At 42.1% G+C, this 18,740-nt stretch overlaps 1 protein-coding gene across 7 annotated transcripts in view; it reads right to left on the reverse strand.

The window, feature by feature from the left end:
• Nucleotides 1-18,740, reverse strand: part of CENPP (centromere protein P) — a 272,212-nt gene that overhangs the window by 167,320 nt on the left and 86,152 nt on the right. The window lies entirely within an intron of this gene.

Raw genomic sequence — 18,740 nt, forward strand, 5'->3', positions numbered from 1 at the left:
GGACTAGGTCTTGCGATCACTAAATGAAATTGATGGGCAGCAGAGTGGCAAACGGAAGTACTCCTTCACACAATTCAGAATTTATAGAATTCACTGCCCCCACATGTAGTGATATCCACAGTCTTAGAAGGTGTTAAAATAGGATTATACAAATTTATAGAAGACAGGTCTATGAATGGGTATTCGCCACGACAGCTACATGGAAGCAAGAGGTTCAGAGGTGGTATACCTCTGAATACCGGTTGCTAAGTGGGAGGGAGTGCAGGTTAGAGCTGGTGCCTTTGTGCCCTACAGTAGGTTTCCCAGAGGCATCTGGTTGGCCACTGTGGGAAAGATGCTGGATTGGATGGACTTTTACTCTAATTGAGTAGGGCTCTTCTTACATCTGTACTGGCTTCAGGCACAGAAACCTGCTTTCATGTATAAATCTCCCTTGTTGAATCAGGGCAAGAATGTCTGTATAACTGAAAGGCTCCCTTCAAGATTTACTTAATCACAGATGGTAACTCTGCCCCATATCTACTCAGGCAATAGCAGCTACATTTATTACAGCAGCTTTATTACATTTTTGAGCTGTCCAATAAACAAAGATATCTGGGTGGTGTATAAATTTTAAAAATACAATGCAAAATTGCAATAAAAATAATGATAAAACAAGTCAGATATTTTTGTCATTGTTTTATCAGGGTAAAACTAGCAGCAGTAGATAATAAAATCATGAGCAAACCCAGCAACAGGGATTTTAAAAAGTGCAAAGACCTAAAAGAACTAAAACCGTTCTTAAAATGCCTCAGAAAGTTAAAAGGTTTTCACATTGTATCAAAAAGAGCATTATGTAGTTGTCAGGCAAGCCTCTCTGGGTAGGGCATTCCACAGACCCAGCAGTGCCACCACTGATAAGGCTCACTGACTTGTAGCTACCTGCCTCACCTCATTTGGCAGGGGCACCTGGAGAAGGCCTCAGATGATGATTTAAGTCCAATTAGGTAAATATGAGAGGAGACACTCCTTTAGATAAACTGGCTCCAATTGTTCAGGGCTTTATAGGTTAAAACCAGACTTTGAACTGAGCCCAGAAACAGAATAGTATATGTTATTACTTACCAACAATGTTCTTCCACCTACTATATAGATCAGTCAGTCTCTACAGAAAGCAACTAATTAATACACATTTGTTATTAGAAAGAGCAACTTTCAGAAGCCAGTGGATTCTCCATTGCTGATGTAAGAGTTTCAGTTCTCCTACAAAGGAGCATGAAATTGCAGAATTTGAACTTTTCAAAATATTTGATTCAGTTCATTGCGGGTTTGTTGTCCTACTACAGCTGCTAATTAGCCCAGCGATGCCAAGATTACTGTTATTAATATTATAAAATGTATTATTTGCATACATTTAAATATACATTTAATTGTCAGAGACTGTAATTTTTGCATTTCGTGACATTTGACCCCACTGTTTACTTCTTTTTGTCCCTCTGCACTTATGGGCTTGCCAACTGAAAACTATATTTGAAGCATCTAATGAAATTAAATCTTATGCCACAATAAATTTGTTAGTCTTCAAGGAACTATGGGACTCTGTTGTTTTGCTACAGGGACTCTCTTTTTTTTAGTTATTACTTACAACATGCTGCAGAAGGTCCTAAATTACCACAACATAGCCTGGATAAAAAAAAGCCATAGTCCAAAATGGAAAACTTTTATAAACTATAAGCTGGCATGAGTGATGTATGCCTATGATTATTTTTCTACTGTAGCCTTTAGGATATTTTACAGTTAGCTGAATTCCTCTATGCACAGCATTCCTACAGAGCTTTATTTCTGGGGAAAGTCAAGGATGTTTTAAGAACTTAATTAAACATTTATAGTGTGAAATGTATTTGCTCTTACTCTGTTTTTATTAGAATCACAGCAAAAGGCATTTAAGTAATCTTATAGCAAACACTTCCATTCGTTTGCTATGACCTCATGTACTTTAATGTCATTTCGTGGACTGAACTAGTGACCTTATCAGTGTGTTAGGGTGATTCAGGCATGCCAACATATTTTGCAGTGAAGTCTACCAAAAATAATAAATCCAGCTTTCTTATAATTCCACCGCCCCACTTTAATGCTATTCGTAAATCATTCAATAGCCCCACATTCTGGCTGGTTTTCTGCTTTTGATTTACTTTTTTGGTTTGTTTTTAGATCTTCAGTAAATTTGATCTTCATGGGACTGCCTTATAATAAATTTACCACTAAATAACCAAGACAGAACATGCACATGAGAACAGATCCAGGCCACTTTAGGCAGCATTGCCAGGCAGGGGAATTGAGAAAGAACTATTCAAGTACACCAGAGCGAGACAGAGAATTTAAGATCCAGGCTAGCTGGTGGGTGATGAATATCACTGGAATGCAGAAAAGGTAATGTACTTCATTTTTTAGTTAGCATCAAACTAGTTTGCAACAATGATTAGAAGCTGATTTGCACACTGTGATGTCATCTAACTACACTTAGTGCAACTGCTTGTACAGATATAACACTAACCTTACCTCCTAAACTGAAAGGGAGGAGGGATGCCTACATGCATGACCTTGTGGGTCATTCATCTCCTAACTGTGATTAGTAAATTGTGAAGTATTACATCTGCAGTGAATCTGGGGAACTCTGCATTCTACTTACAGCACCCACAGTTATGAACTATAGCTTAATCAGGACAAAATTTCATAACTATTTGCTATAGATGAAATGAAGAGAGCTGCTGCTCATTATGGACAAAATAACTTCACATCAACATGGTCAGTATAAACAGGAGTGCACAACTATCGTCATATACATGTGCAGGTATACAAAATATACTCACAGTTCTTCCTACTTTTTTCTTATATGCCATCAGCAAAGAAGGGGGACAAGGCCTAGAGAAGTCCCCCACCACACATGTTTTGACCTTCCTCCTCGACTCCACTGATAATTTCTCACTGGATCCAAGTAAGGAGATCCAAACATAGAAGCAGTTTTCTGCATGTGTTATCACTTGCAGGTTCAAGAACTGTGGGCCTAACATTATATTGAATGCAATGTAGTGCAGACAGACCTTATATGCCCTTAGATGCACATGCAATTTACCCCTAAGTGTTTTAAATTGCAGGGAGACATTCCCCTTTGCATTTCAAAAGAATCAGGGGTTGTTGGGCTCATAAAATGCCTGAGAGCATGAATTTTCCAAGGCTGATCGCTCCGCTTCCCATGTTACTTTAAACTGCAAAGAGGCAGACCATCTTGCAGTTTGAAAGGCTCCTTTACTGATGGGGTGGGTGAGGATAAATTGGCTTCAGAGGAGTCATGTCAGAGGGACCTCATCCAAGACCAACTTCCTCCACTCTATAATCCTTTGATCTGCATCACAGTTCCCCAGTTTAAAGGACCCTTTGCAGAGAAGAAATTGGGCTTGGGGAATATGCACCTAAGGGTGCATATTCTCAAAGCACAATTACCTCCTTTAGACCAAAGAAGCCAGTAACATACTGCTTCTTCCCTTCATCTCCCATTCTGTTGGGGAGAGATCACCTCTGTGCTACTCTCTGCTGCTAACCTCAGGGTAGCACAGATGCACTGCCTTCAGTCCCTGATGGGTGAGGCCACGGATTTAATATTTAAAGCAGGATTTTCTTGCATCCCCAGGAGAGCCTAGCATCAGGAGGATGCCCTCCACCCTACCCCTGTCATTGTTTCGGCACCCAGCCTATTACAACCATGGGAAACAATATGTATAATATACATATTTTAATTTTACCACTATCTAGTAATGAATTCCAGAACAAGACTTTCCTGCTCTCTCTCTCTCTCTCTCTCTCTCTCACTCAGTCTCTCTCTCTGAAAATGCAATCCAGGGTATTCTTCAGAGTTGTGGGATGCATCTATCTTGTCCTCCCGCATATTCAGCACTTCAAACTACAGATGTTATGAATAGTCATCACAAAATAAATATTACTCTTTTCTAGATCTAAGTCTTTAGTGTAATAGCACCACCTAACTGTAGAATAAAGGCACATTCCCTGCATGTTTAAACATAAATTCTTGTTTTTGTATTTGAGTGCTAAATAATAATAAAATACTTGTTGTTTTTTAAAAAACAGCACACATCATTGCTCTAGGATTGACTTGCATTAAAAAGAACCGGAAATAACCCAAACATCCACATGTAAATGGATATTAAGGACAACTCCCTGATGTACTGCTGTGACTCTCGGCTCAGGAAAATCCGAAAGACACCTGGAGATCAAATACAACGTAGCTCATATGCTTAGCAAAAGCACTCTGATACTGTGGGAGAAAAAACATTGTAAGCAAGGCATGCAAAAAGCAACCTAATACTTCAATAGTTGCAACAGAGGGGTAAAAAGGGAGCAACAAAATATCCTCCTCAGAAGAGCATGTTAGGTCCATTATAAAAGTAGGCATAAATTGCTGTTCATATGGTTATAACAACCAAAATGCAATATGCTTTATAACATAGCTCACTGAACCTAGAAATGGTCACAGTTATGTGTTAAGGGTAAAAAGTATGTACCAATTAATCATTCAGTAATATAACGATGGCCAGGCACAAATGGTCCCTCAATCCATTTTGGTTTCATTTCTGACATTCTATTCTTTTTGCTTCTGTTTTTTTTCCAAATGCCAAAAATATAGTACTGAATCATATATGAAACACAAAGTATTTTATATTGTCATATAGAGAAAGAATTTCATTAAGCTGAAAACTGAATTCCTTATATTTATAGAATTATATCCAATGGCGTCTGTCCACCAGCACAAATAGATAACACTGGTGGAATGAATTCCTTCTCTCCAAAGCAGGTGTGAGAGCACATTGGGGGCATGCAAGGAGCTGCAGAAGGGAAGAGGGGAAGAGAAAATCTCATTACAGGAATGGAAATCCACCTGCCTAACACTAGACGTAGCCCATAAACTGCAGATAAATGCATACTCATTCTACAGTTATGTGTATGAATGCACAAGCGCCCTTATGAATAAGCTGCAGATTTATTTTGCTTTCAGATTCCTTATCTTCTTTTGATTTTCTACTTACTGCAAAATAGTTATTCAGTCACACCAAAGGATGGCAGTATAATCCCAGCATATCAAGAATATAGTTCCAGGAAATATTCTTGATATGTACAAGAATTTCTGTACAATGCAGGATATTGCTTATGTGCAAATATAAGTTCTTTTATAAAGCAGTCTGATATATTAGAATAAAATTTCACACTCAAGAGGACCCTGGTCCATATGCAACTCCTTCTCCTGATATTTTGGGCATCCTTCAGATTCCTGTTTGAATTATATTATTTTGTAACAGCACTCGTTAAAGATTGGTGGCTGAATAACAGTAACTTGTTTAGAAATTTGCTTTACTAAAGACACCCAATATATTAGGCTACAATTCTAAACACACTTACTAAGGAGTAAGACCCACTAGATACAACAGGGCTTGTGATTGTGCTGTCGTCTACAGAGAATGTATGTTCTTATGGCCTCTGATTTGATGAACAGAACTCTTCTGAGTCTAGAGGTCCCCAACCTTTTTGGATCTGTGGGCATATTTGAAAATTTGGAAAAACTGTTGTGGGCACCACCACATGGCCGACATAGAGGTCCTGGCTGGTTACAAGATGGCTGCCATGAGGGCCTGGCATGAAGGCCCTTGTGTCCTAATCATTCTTGATAATTCTGAAATCAGAATTATTCTGAAGCTCATGAAATCTTCTAATTTACATCTGACACATCATGAAAAGGTTATATGGTTTGGTCCTTAGGTTAAGGCTGCCTGGTGGTTCCTGTTATGTAATTTTAGAGATACAATTTGTCACTCAGCATGTTCCTACCCTTAAAAGAAGCAAAGGCTTGTTGCTCATGCAGGGAAGGACATGAAGTCATATGGGGCAGCTTTAGAAGAGTTGGTTAGAGAGGACTATGCAGATCTGGGTTTGTCCCCAAAAATTTCCTTTGAGAAACCAAGAACCCTGTTCTGAGTCACAATCCGTCCTTGTAAGAAAAAGGGGGAAAGAAAATCTTATAATGTTTTAAAATAAGAAATGGTTAACCTTATTTCTCCAAGGAACGGAAGGTCAGTTAACACTTGAACTAGTTTGATGCTTCTGCTCTAGGCCAGTGTTTTTCACTAGAAGGCCCAGGGCCACTGGCAGCTCCCAATCATGTCAAGTGTAGCTGTCTCATCTCATCTCTCTCTCTCGTTCACTCACTCCCCACTCAGGGGTGGGGAATTAGGAGACCTGCTGGTCATCAGCTCTAACACGGGGGGGGTTGGGAGGAGAATGCAGGAACAATCAGTCAATTAGCAGTGGAGAAGGGAGGAGCCCAAGAAATAAAGAGCAAATGGCTGGCTGCAGTTCACTGTGCCGGCATTGGAAGTGGAGGGGTAATTGAATGAGCAGGTGAGAGATTCTGCAACACTGACCTCTGCTAGGAGATTTTGAAAAGCACTCTCTCAGTGAGAAGAAAAAGATCCATTCCGGGTCCAAGGATTAAGTGAGCCTCTCAGAAGTTGCCTGCCTGGTGTCTTGGTGACTGACTGACAAGTTCTTGCTTGGATAACACTGAGGGAAATGGGAAGGAGCAGCCTGAAAAGGCTGCCAGTGTCACCGCCTGACTGAGGTGGGAAGAGCCCCCCCACATCCCCCAAGTGGCCTCAATGGTGGTTCTTGGAGCCAGAGTGGCTCCTGCTTGAAAAATAGTGAAGATCACTGCCCTAGGCAAAGAAGCACCTGGTCATGTAGAAGATGGACAGTTATTTTCAACAGCATCAAGGGCTTGTTAAGCAATTTTCTCTTTTGGCAATCTTCTCTTGCTCAAGTTATGGATGTACTTATTACTGAAAAGATATCCCTTCCTGAATAGTATAGAAATGCTATAGTCTGTTTAGTGCAATAAATAGGGTAGTGTAAAGTGTTATTGGCTGGATTTCTACCACCTCAAGGAATCAACTTGCAGAAAGATAACACATTTTGCTAAGAGAAATTCTGAAAGCAATTTTTACTCCAGAATTATTAATCCATTAAAACTTGGATGCAAAATGATAAATTTCTATCCTAATTCTAAATGGATTAAAAGCACTGGATTAGATTCAGAGTAGTGTAGTAGTCCACAAACAAAAAGGCTCTTTCTAACAGCAGAGAAAACCAGGATCCAGTGAGGTTCCCCACACCCAGAAGGGGGAAAGTGGTGATTTTCACCAATTCTTTCTTCCCCCTGCATCCCCCAGCATCACCTCTCACACTGTTCTGGAGCCCCGCCCCCATTCATCAGAGCAGATTTTTGGTGGCACTTAAAACCACCTCCCCTCCAGTTTACAGAGTTCTGCTCTGTGAAGAAAGTGGATAGGGAGACATTTTCCCCACTCTCTCATAATACTAGAACCTGGGGTCATCCCATGAAGCTGATTGGTGGGAGATGCAGGACAGATAAAACGAAGTACTTCTTCATACAGTGCAGAGTTAAACTATGGAATTCTCTACCACAAGTCATAATGATGGCCACCAATTTGGATGGCTTTAAAAGGGGATTAGACAAATTCCTGGAGGAGAAGGCTACCAATGGCTACTGGTCCTGATGGCTATATGCTACTTCCAGTACCAGAAGCAGTGGGCCTATGTACATCAGTTGCTGGGAAACATGGGCAGGAGGGTGCTGTTGCACTCATGTTACAACTCCAGTTGTAACACATTGTTTCATCTCCCAAAAGAAGAATAGATGAAATAAGTCAAAAGCTTCCTTACTCCTTCAAGGGGAATAAAGACACCACCACATCTGAAATCAGAGCCAGTTATACTTCGGAGGTTTTTAAATTATGGGTAGAGATCAGGAAAGGAGGTTTAGCTTCTAGAATGTGTAACAGCCCATCCAGAGAAGTATGAAAAAGACACACATCTAATATTTCCAGTATAGTAAACCAGTACTCAGATGCTAGTACATGAAGGATGCTGCTGCATACCATAGGAGGATATAGCTGAAGTGTATTTGGAATACCAACCTAATTTGATGAACATCATTATTTGGTTTATATCTTAAATCATTGAAGTACTTTTATAACCTTGCTGTATTTTATAAATTTAATTTAGATGGATTTATCATTTTGCACAAGTAAATTAGGTCGTGCAATTAACTGTACAAGTTCAGCAAGAGCAATACACCATATATATGTGTGTGTGTGTGTGTGTGCGCGCGCGCGCGCGCGCATGCGTGCATGTGTATGAATCTCTTTCTCTCTCTTGCCAGAATGTTAAGGACATAATGTGACTGCCAGAAAATACGCAGCCAGAAACGTTTGTTGCCATGCTAAAATCGACGGCTATAGCTTTAACTCATTTCTTACTATTACATTATGACACAAAATACTGTATTAAATTGAAACTATAAATGCTCCATAAGAGTACTAGAATAAGTCAATTTGCTACTCCACCCAAAAGCTAAAGCAAACTATTGTCTGAGCTAACTGAATGGAGATCCATTTCAAAATTACAGAAGGCGTGAGGTTAGAACAGTTGCAGTGATTTCATACAGTGGACTACTGGCCAGTATGAGTAGGATTGCACTGTAGTAGTTTAACCTACTTAAGGCTGTCCTTCAATACTCACTTACCAGGGAATAAGTCTCATTGAACTCAATGGGGTTTACTTCCGAGTAGACAAATATAGGATTGCACTCTAAATCTAAATTCAATGCAATACGAATTGCTCTTTGATTTTTCTCCCAGTTCTCTAATTTGTGCAAACATTGATAGTAGCCATTCAATGTTAAAATAAAAGTTTGAATAATACTTTGCTAGGAAATAAATGAAAGGAACCTCAGCACCACTGACTGACATATGAATGAGAAGCAGATCATTCAAGAAGCATTTCTATATTTTTCTCTTTCTGAACTATTATTGTATGTACTTTAAGAAATAGAGTTGCTCAATGGAAAGAGACTGAAAACACTTTTGCATTCATTTGTGTTCAGTAAAGTTTACGAATCTGGTTTCTATTTGTTTCTGGGAAGACTCAGTTTGAGAACAAAGCTGCTAACAGGAAACATATGGAAAAGTTCTACAGTAAGTGAACAACTGACCAGCTCCAAATGCCACGTATCACATTCCAGTGTCTCAAACAATCTGGGAAGAAGCTTGTAACATTTACCTTACAAGTTCAAGCATCCAACAGTGCACATGCCCTGTGAATTTTAAAAGGTTAATAACTAGAAACACTGAAAAAATTAACTGACTTTTAAACCGAGAAAGCTGGAAATATTATTCAGTTTCATGAAACTACTTGGCGAGGATAAGTCTTGAAAAATATCCCACAAAAGTTAGCTCAACAATCTGTGCTGCCAGAAATAAAAGTTGCTGCAGTTTCTTTACAAAATGTGAATATATCAGTACAAATCTAATTTAAGAATTATTAACTATATGGCTGCTAGGAAAGAAAGATAAAAAGGTAGGTTACTCTTCCCTGGATTTTACTTGATACCATATTACTACAGTACACACTTATTCTAGGAGACAAGTTATTTCAGCTTCAGCAAACAAAGCAGTCTCCAATGAAACTTGACAACATCTGCTTTACTAGTTTCTGGAACTGAGCATATCAAGTGAGCATGGGAAGTGTCTCTTGTATACACAAAGTACAGCTTTTCAGTATAACTGTACAAAACTGTTCTATTTTTTGTTCAATATTTAAGGTGTTAAAGGTTTTGTCTACTATGGCGTGGATCCTGAGTTGCCCTACTGTGATTGGAAGGACTCCTTCTGTTCAGGCAAGGGACTCTAATCCAACAGAGGCTACTGCTGGCAGAAGAGGGAAGCGACTTTCATTTATTCCTCCCTCCCCCTGCAGCCCCCACCACTATCTCCCATGCTACTCCAAAAGGTCCTCTCAACCCCACAGAGCAGATTTTCAGAGGACACAGGAGGCTGTAGGAGGATTAGGAGATTAGGATATCCACCAGTGGAAGTATCCCATGAGCAGAATTTCACTCAAAGAAAATTGGGATCCACACTTATATTTCCACCTTAAAGCATTAGAAAGAAAATACACTCAAGCAACACAGTAGAAGAAATGCTGTACCAACTAAATAAGCATGTACTGATAAAGAGCAAACTAGTAAGAAAATAAGAGCCCTGCTAGATCAAACCAAGGGCTTATCTAACTAGATCAAACCAAGGGCTTATCTTCAATATCTTGTTCCCCACAGTGGCCAACCAGATGCCAATGGGAAGCCTACAAGCAGGACATGAGAGCAATAGCCCTCTCTCACTATTATTGTTTCCCAGAAACTAATATCCAGAGGCATGGTGCCTCTAATCCTGGAGCCTTATTCTCCATGAATTTGTCTAACTCCTTTTAAAAGCCATCTAAGTTGGTGGAAATCACCACTTCTTGTGGCAGTGAAAACAAAGGAGATTCTTACCTGGAATTTCTGTTTCCAGGACTCCTGGAGGGCATGCAGTTTTGATTACCCTTAGGGATAGCCACTTCTCCATTCAGTAGGCAGGGCCAACGTCTTTGCCAATCTCCTCCAGTTGAAGGGATAAGCAAGAGTTCCAGACTCGTACTAGAAAAACAGAGAACCCCCAAACTTTCCTTGAAGTAAAAAACATTAATTATAACTTTATAAAGCTCGATGTGACTGTCAAATACTGGAAATCAGAACACAGTAATTATAAACACTGAAACGGGGAAAAAATCAGAAAAGAGGGAATTCAATCCCAGGAATCCTTGACTACCACCTCTCATGTGGATGGGGGAAGGAGTCCTAGTACCTTCTTCCAGTAACCAATCCACTGGACTGAAGAGGTGGGCGCATGCCATCCAGCAGTCCTGGAAACAGAAATTCATTGTAAGAATTTCCTTTTTCCCCAGGACTCCTGGAGGCCATGCAATTTAGATTATCTTTAGGGATGTATAACATCAGTGCCAAACCCAGGTGGGAGTCCAGTGAACTGTACCTCAGGACAGCAGCACTAAATGCCGCATCAGTGGAGGAGTACTTATCCACTTTATACTGCCATGTAAATGGTGAACTGAGTTGCACGCAGCCACTCTGCAAATTTCCTCCAGAGGAAACCTACCCATAGGGCTGCCAACGTGGCTGCCACCCTGACTGAATGAACTATAACTCCCTGAGGGGGCTGTTTGCCCAAACTGACATATGCTATCTGTATGAACTCTCAAAGCCACCTGGATATGGATGCCCCAGATACTTTCTTCCCCAGGAGAGCTGCCTTAAAGAACACAAACAGATTACAATGCTCTGTGTGAGACTGTCCTATCCAGATAAAACCCGAGAGATCATCTCTTAGAGGACAAAGCTCCCAGCTTGGACACCCTACCAGCTGAAATCACCGCCACAAAAAAATCCTTTTTAACGTGAAAATTTTGAGAGGCACCTTTCCCATAGATTCGAAGGGAGGACCATGAGAGCTGTAAGAACCCAGTTCAGGTTCCATAACAGAAACCTATGGAGGGTGGGGGGATTCAGAAGTGCTGTCCCTTTCAGAAATCTGCAGACACGTGGACCTGGACTTTCAGCCAACCCACCTCTGCAACCTAGAATGCCGTTCAATGCTACAGCCTGCCTTTTCAGGGTATTAGTATTCAGCCCTTTGGCCAGGCCAGCCAAATGTCAAAACAGTTATCCTTGTTCCAATATTTCTGGCCTTGACTGCATGTGCAGCCCCCTTATGTCACTTTGGAGCACCAACTTGATGACCCAAGGTTCCAGCAGGTTTATGCTCTTCTTTGACTCTATCTTTGTCCAGGATCCCTGGGTCACCTTGGACTTCAATGTATGCCCCCCATCTGAAGAGGCATTTGTTGTAATGATGACCCAGTTGGGAACTGTTAGTGACACTCCTCTGGCCAACCAGAACAGGTCCAGACACCACCTCCACCCAAAACAGGGTCCACAAATTTGGGCTATGTTGGTAGCCAGCCAATTTTGTACTTGCCACAGACCTTCCTGAAAGGAAGATGGAGGTTCTTGTCTGTGGCATCATACCAACCTTCAGAAATGCTCAGAGTGCCTTTGTGGCCCAGAGCAACTGCCCAGATCAACTCTCTTCCACTGAGGTGCAGGACAGGTACTTTCCTCTACTTTCTGATGCCCAGCGCTACTCCATTTCTCTTAATCCTAGAAAGAAGCCCTATTTGAATGTGGGTTCTGTTAAAGAGGCAGATAACAACAGCTCTCAATATGGACAGAAGAGATGACCAAATTAAGAAAGGCTCCAGAAATATAGCCAGAGTTAATAAAGAACCTCAAACATCAAAAACAAATGGCTACCCAGTCACAATTTATTAAACATTACAATTAAGTATTTGTTCTTGAAGCACTTGATTATTTCAAACAAGATGTTACAGAGGTTTTTAACCAAAGGGTATTATTCTATTGTGCTCATGCGTTCATGTGAGCAACCACTTGTGCAACAGGGTTTTGCATTTCTAAAAATAACCCAAAATGAGAGATAAAAGTAGTTTCTGGAATGGGGCAGGTCATAGAAGCTCACAGAAGGGAACTCCGTTCACCTGTCCCGAAATGAAAATGAGCATTTCCTGGGTTATTTTTAGAAGTGCGAAAGACTCATTGTGCAAGTGGTCGCTCTCACTATCGGATACTATCCAATATGTTCTTCATTAATATAACATGCACTAATTAACATGGTGAGCCGTGTTAAAGAAACTTTGAAAGTCATTTGATATGAAACAATTGAAAGCAACAGATTTTAAGCTGTCATTTAAAATAGTATGATTAAATGCTTAATTTTTTACATCTGTTTTACTCTGACAGTCAACCAGTATGATGAATCCTTGCTTTCCATTACCTTATCTTATTCTCACATTGCAGGAAGTCCAACAATCATAACAGAACTAGCCTCTTTACCTTATATGACACATCGAAGTCCACATTTGCCTTCCTATTTTCCAGTCTCTAAACAGAAGTAGCAATCTAAGGTATGACATTTGGAACTTCACTCTAAGCAAAGTCACTCTATTGCACAGTACCAGGTGGCAGGTTCAAAGACAAAAGTGGCTGGATTTTTTTTAAAGGCACAAACAACTATTCAGATTGCATCTCAATGTTCAAATTCAAAGCTACTTCTGGCATAAAATACAAAGTTCAACCAACCATGAATGTGCATTTCTGATGTTGAGAACCAGCCTGAAGATTCTGTAAATATACTTTCCTGCTAACTAGCAAGACTCTGACTGAACAGATGACAATAACCTATAAGACTATGAATAGCTACTAGTCATGAGGGCTATATTACCACTGGTATCAGCGGCAGTATGTCTTTAAATACCAATTGCTGGGGAAGACAAGGAAGAGGGTGCTACGGTGTTCAAAGATTCCTGAAGTACTGGAGAAGTTAACATGAACAATGATGTCAGCAATGGGTTGCTTGGTTATCATGACAATCATGAAGCAATCCCAGCATGTTGCAGGCCTGACACAACATTTGTTACCCTACTTTACAGTCCTAGAAGGTTCTCAGAGCAGCTTGTACCACTCATTACAATGACACACACAAAATCACAATACGATCATAACTAATAATATCAGAATACCCAATAAAGTATTACTCAGGAAAAGCCTAATCATAAATGAAAATGGTTATGCTTTGAAAAACCTGATGGAACTGTGAAATAGGAGTCTGACCTCAAGCACAGACATGGTAGCTCTTCTCCTCCACATTCCTATATTTCATTTTTAAAATTTTATTTCTAAGGTCTATCAGTCATCCTATTGCTAATAGCTCTCAAGGAGACATATGATACAAACAAATAAAATCCCAGGTCCGTATAAATTAAATCAGCATAATACAACAATCAGTTAAGAGCAGCAGAGGCTAAAACAGGCACCACAAGATTATTTAAAAATATCAAGGAGATAAAACTACTTCAAAAAACACAACTTAGCAGGAGAAATATAGAGAGGATTAAAAGGGGTTTGCTTGTCACTGAAAATATAAGAACATCAGAGCAGCCATGCTGGGTCAGACAAAAGGCCATTCTAGTCCAGCATTCTTTTCACAGTGGCCAGCTGCTGGTGAGCAGCCCACAAGCAGGACATGAGTGTAACTGCACCCTCCTGCTCATGTTCCCCAGCAACTGGTATACAGAGGCATACTACTTTTGTATAGCACGGTAGGTGCCAGGCAAACCACTCTGAGGAGGGTAATCCACTCTCTGATAGCCACCTGCTGCACCTCAGCATGCAAGGACATTCAGAGCAGGGCCTCTGATAACAATCTCAGGGCTCGAGTAGGAATATATGGGAACAGGGGAACTTTCAGACAGCGTGTCCTCAAATCATGAACCTTTCAGAAACAACAGCACTTTGAACTGGGATCAAAAATGAACTGGAAGGCAGTGAAGATGATACAATACTGGCATAATATGATTATAATGCCTAGTTCCACCCTAGCCACCATATTTTGTACTAGTTTATTTATTTATTTATTTATTTTATTAAATTTATTAATCGCCCATCTGACTGGTCACCCAGCCACTCTGGGCGATGTACAACCCACCATAAAACAATTTAAAACAATAAAATTTTACCATATTTTTTTTTTAAAATACCCTAACCCACCCCAAATGCCTGCCTGAACAACCACGTTTTTAATGCACGACGGAAGCTCATTAAAGAGGGGGCATGACAGAGTTCCCTAGGGAGGGAGTTCCACAGAGTGGGGGCCACCACAGAGAAGGCCCTCTCCCTCGTCCCCACCAGTCTAGCTGTCCTGGCTGATGGGACAGAGAGAAGGCCATCTGAGGCTGATCTTGTTAAGCGGCCTGTCTGGTGTTGCTGGAGGCGCTCCTTAAGATAAGCTGGGCCAGAACCATATAGGGTTTTAAAGGTCAAAACCAACACCTTGAATTTGGCCCGGAAAACAACTGGTAGCCAGTGCAACTCCTTCAGCACTGGAGTGATGTGATCTCGCCGGCGGCTGCCTTTAATCAGGCGAGCCGCCGCGTTCTGTACCAGCTGCAGCTTCCGAACCGTCTTCAAGGGTAACCCCACATAGAGCGCATTACAGTAGTCTAAACGAGAGGAGACCAGGGCATGTACTACCGATGGGAGCAGATGGTCGGGAAGGAAGGGGCGCAGCCGCCGTATCAGATGGAGTTGATACAGCGCTGTCCAGCTCACAGCTGACACCTGAGCCTCCATGGACAGCTGGGAGTCCAAAATGACCCCCAGGCTGCGGACCTGGTCTTTCAAGGGTAGCCGTACTCCATTCAACACCAGGTCAACATCCCCCAGCCTCCTCTTGTCTCCCACCAAAAGTACCTCGGTCTTGTCAGGGTTCAGCTTCAGCTTATTCCTCCCCATCCAGCCACTCACCGTCTCCAGACATTTGGACAGGGATTCTACGGCCAACCTTGGTGAAGATTTGAATGAGAGGTAGAGCTGCGTGTCATCCGCATATTGATGACACTGCACCCCAAACCTCCTGATGATAGCCCCCAGTGGCTTCACATAGATGTTAAATAGCATCGGGGAGAGGATGGAACCCTGTGGCACCCCACAAGTAAGTGGCCACGGGTCCGAAACCTCCTCTCCCAGTGCTACCCTCTGGTACCTGCCAGAGAGGAAGGACCGGAACCACCGCAATACAGTGTCTCCAATGCCCAACCCCTTCAGGCGGTCCAGGAGGATACCGTGGTCAACGGTATCGAAAGCCGCTGAGAGGTCGAGGAGAACAAGGAAGGAGCATTCACCCCTATCCAGAGCCCTCCTCATATCATCCACCAAGGCGACCAAGGCCGTTTCTGTCCCATGCCCAGGCCTGAAGCCCGACTGAAATGGGTCTAGATAATCAGTTTCTTCCAAGTGTGCCTTCAACTGCACCGCCACCACCCGCTCAATCACCTTGCCCAAAAATGGCAGATTTGAGACTAGGCGAAAGTTGTTCAGAACTTGAGGATCCAAGGAGGGCTTCTTCAAGAGCGGTCTTATCACTGCCTCCTTGAGGGCTGATGGCATCACTCCCTCCTCAAGGGAGGCATTCACCGCTGCCTTGATCCCCTCACCCAGTCTCTCTCTGCAGCTCATAATGAGCCAAGATGGGCAAGGATCAAGTAAGCAGGTGGTCGGCCTTACAGATGAAAGCACCTTGTCCACTTCATCAGGAGGAAGAAGCTGGAACCGATCCCACAAAACCGGTTTGCCACAGGCCGCCTCTTGCTCACTAACTGTATCCACAGCGTGCAGAGTAACACACCTAATCTGATCAATTTTATCTGCAAAGTGCCTTGCCAAAGCCTCACAGGAGGCCTTAGAATGCTCCAGTGGTTCCGGAGCCACAGGACCGACCAGGCTCCGGACCACTTGGAACAGCCTCCTGGGGCAGCACTCTGCAGACGCGATGGAGGCAGCATAATATTCCTTTTTTGCTGCCTTCACCGCCACGTGATAGGCTGAAGATACAGCTCTAGCCCGTGTCTGATCGTCTTTGGAGCGAGACTTCCGCCACCGGCGCTCTAGCCGTCTCACCTCCTTAGTTTCTGAATGTCTTCAAGGGCAGTCCACATACAACATCTTATAGTAACCTAAATGGAAGATTATTGAGGTTTGGACCCCTGCACTCAAGCCAGTGCAGGGACCTAGTCCAGGCAATTAATCAGGGTCAATACCAAAGCAAGGTCAGTAGGCAGTCCAAAGTCCAAATATAGGTAGTTCTAGCAAAGAGCTTAGGTTATCAGGGAAATATAAGGCAGGAGCCTGGCAGCTGATGCACAGATGTTATTCCAGCACTCTGGGCCTAGAACTGAAGGCTTAAGCCTGAATCTTCAGAGCCCCACATAGAGCACAACTGCAGGCCATCAGCGCCACCTGAGGAATTGTCTACTGACAAGCAGAACCTCGCTCACAAATTATACCTTTATTCATGAGGGGTCCTTATTCCTCAGGCAGGCATGTCTGCATCTGGCTGAGCCTGATCCTTTCGATACCTGTGCTCCCTCAGGCTAGGCTGCTCAGCATCTGCCTATGAATCCGGGAGGGTGCTAACTAAGTTGTGAGGGGTGTGGTCAAAAGCAGTCTCCCCTGAGGGCCCAGGATCCCCTGATCTGCCTCAAGGTTCCTAGACACAGGCAGCTCCTTCATGATGTTTGGTTCGGGAGGCTCCAGGTCATTCTCCAAAGAGGAGTCTTCCAGATGGGGCATAACACTATCCAAGTAGTAGACACTTGTGCCTCTAATTACAAAGATGGATCTACAAACACACCAAAGCTACAACTCGATCCGTCCTTTGAAACCCCTTCCAGAACAGGCTGAACACCACTCAGCCAGATAGACAAACCAGCCACTCACAGAACCTCCATTGTATCTGGACTGAGCTTCAATTTACTGGCCCTTCTCCAACCCATTACCATGGTCAGTACATTGCCATGCCATCTTAGTTTACTGAGAAGCTGGTGTTGATGAGATGTCAGGGGAGATAACTACAGAGTGCAAAACATTTGAACACCTAAACCACTGTAGCAGTAGCAGTGTAGAAAGGAGGTTTTTTTTTTCCTCCCCAGCCCCATTCCATCTGCTCCGTTTTATCCAGAAGACTTGTTCCAGGTGCTTAGCAGGCTATTTAATCCTGGCTATGTTGGACTGTCCACCCAGAGATAAAGCTGCCAAGATCCTGCTGTGATAAACTGCATCCTTTCCAACTTGAACAGTAATTAATGCAGAGTCTAAGCCAAAAGGGTCATTATCTGTCTCTTGTGGTGTTTGCTTAAATCAGTTTTAGTCTGTTTCTCTCCAATGTCAGCAGATTGTTCAGTGAGGTATGACCAGACGTAAGTGCAGTAGATCCATCTGCATCATGACTGGTGAAAGTTAGCTGGGAGGTGCTTGACCCATGATTGGGAAAACAGTCAAAACTTTGCTTCAGGAGAAGGTGATACCAGTTCTGTTAAAGGAAGCGGCAAGTCCTCTCCTAATAAAGTCTTTCCTAAGTGTTGATGTCACCTTCTACTATGTAACTGTCTCTAATCATCATTTTGAGGAAGATGGTTAACACCTGCTTGCAATTTAGCTCCAGAATTTCTCAAATAATGCAGACTTTTCCATTTCTTACCAGTTCATCTTCCAGTTTAGCTATAGATTCCTTTTCTAGCCTGAGTGAAACGAGAAATCTTTACTTGGAGATCTACCCAGGAAATACAACCCTACTGTTAAACATCTTAGCAGCATTTTATATAATTAACACAGGTTTGAATGGCACAACTCTAGACTGGGCATCATCCTGTTAGGTAGGAATGGATTCTGACAGTAAATGCCGCATTCTCGGTAAGAGACTTCCAGAACGTATCATGCGTTCTCCCCATTTCTCTGGCCTTTATATGTGGCAGCAATGTCACAAATTAATTACCATAGACAAAAATGACAACTCAAACCAACACAAAGGCTGCAATCCTATACCCACTTACTTGGGAGTAAAAGCCATCAAGCCTAGTGTGACATATTTCTGAGTAATGCCAAAAAGCCAAAAGCAAAGGGGTAGATGAAAAAGATGTTTTATTTAATAAAAACCATTTTCATTAAATAAAACATTCTTTGCATCTACCCCTTTGCTTTTGGCTTTTTGGCATTTCTCGTGGGGTTCCCTTTTTTGGCTTTGTACTTCTGAGAAATGCAAAGGATTGCATGGCAATTTAAGTGTACTTAAAGCTACTATATTAGATTCAAACAG

The sequence above is a fragment of the Heloderma suspectum genome, chromosome 2 (genome assembly GCF_057233095.1).
Source record: "Heloderma suspectum isolate Gila_16-S chromosome 2, 16-S_ref, whole genome shotgun sequence".
Taxonomy (NCBI): Eukaryota; Metazoa; Chordata; class Lepidosauria; order Squamata; family Helodermatidae; genus Heloderma; species Heloderma suspectum.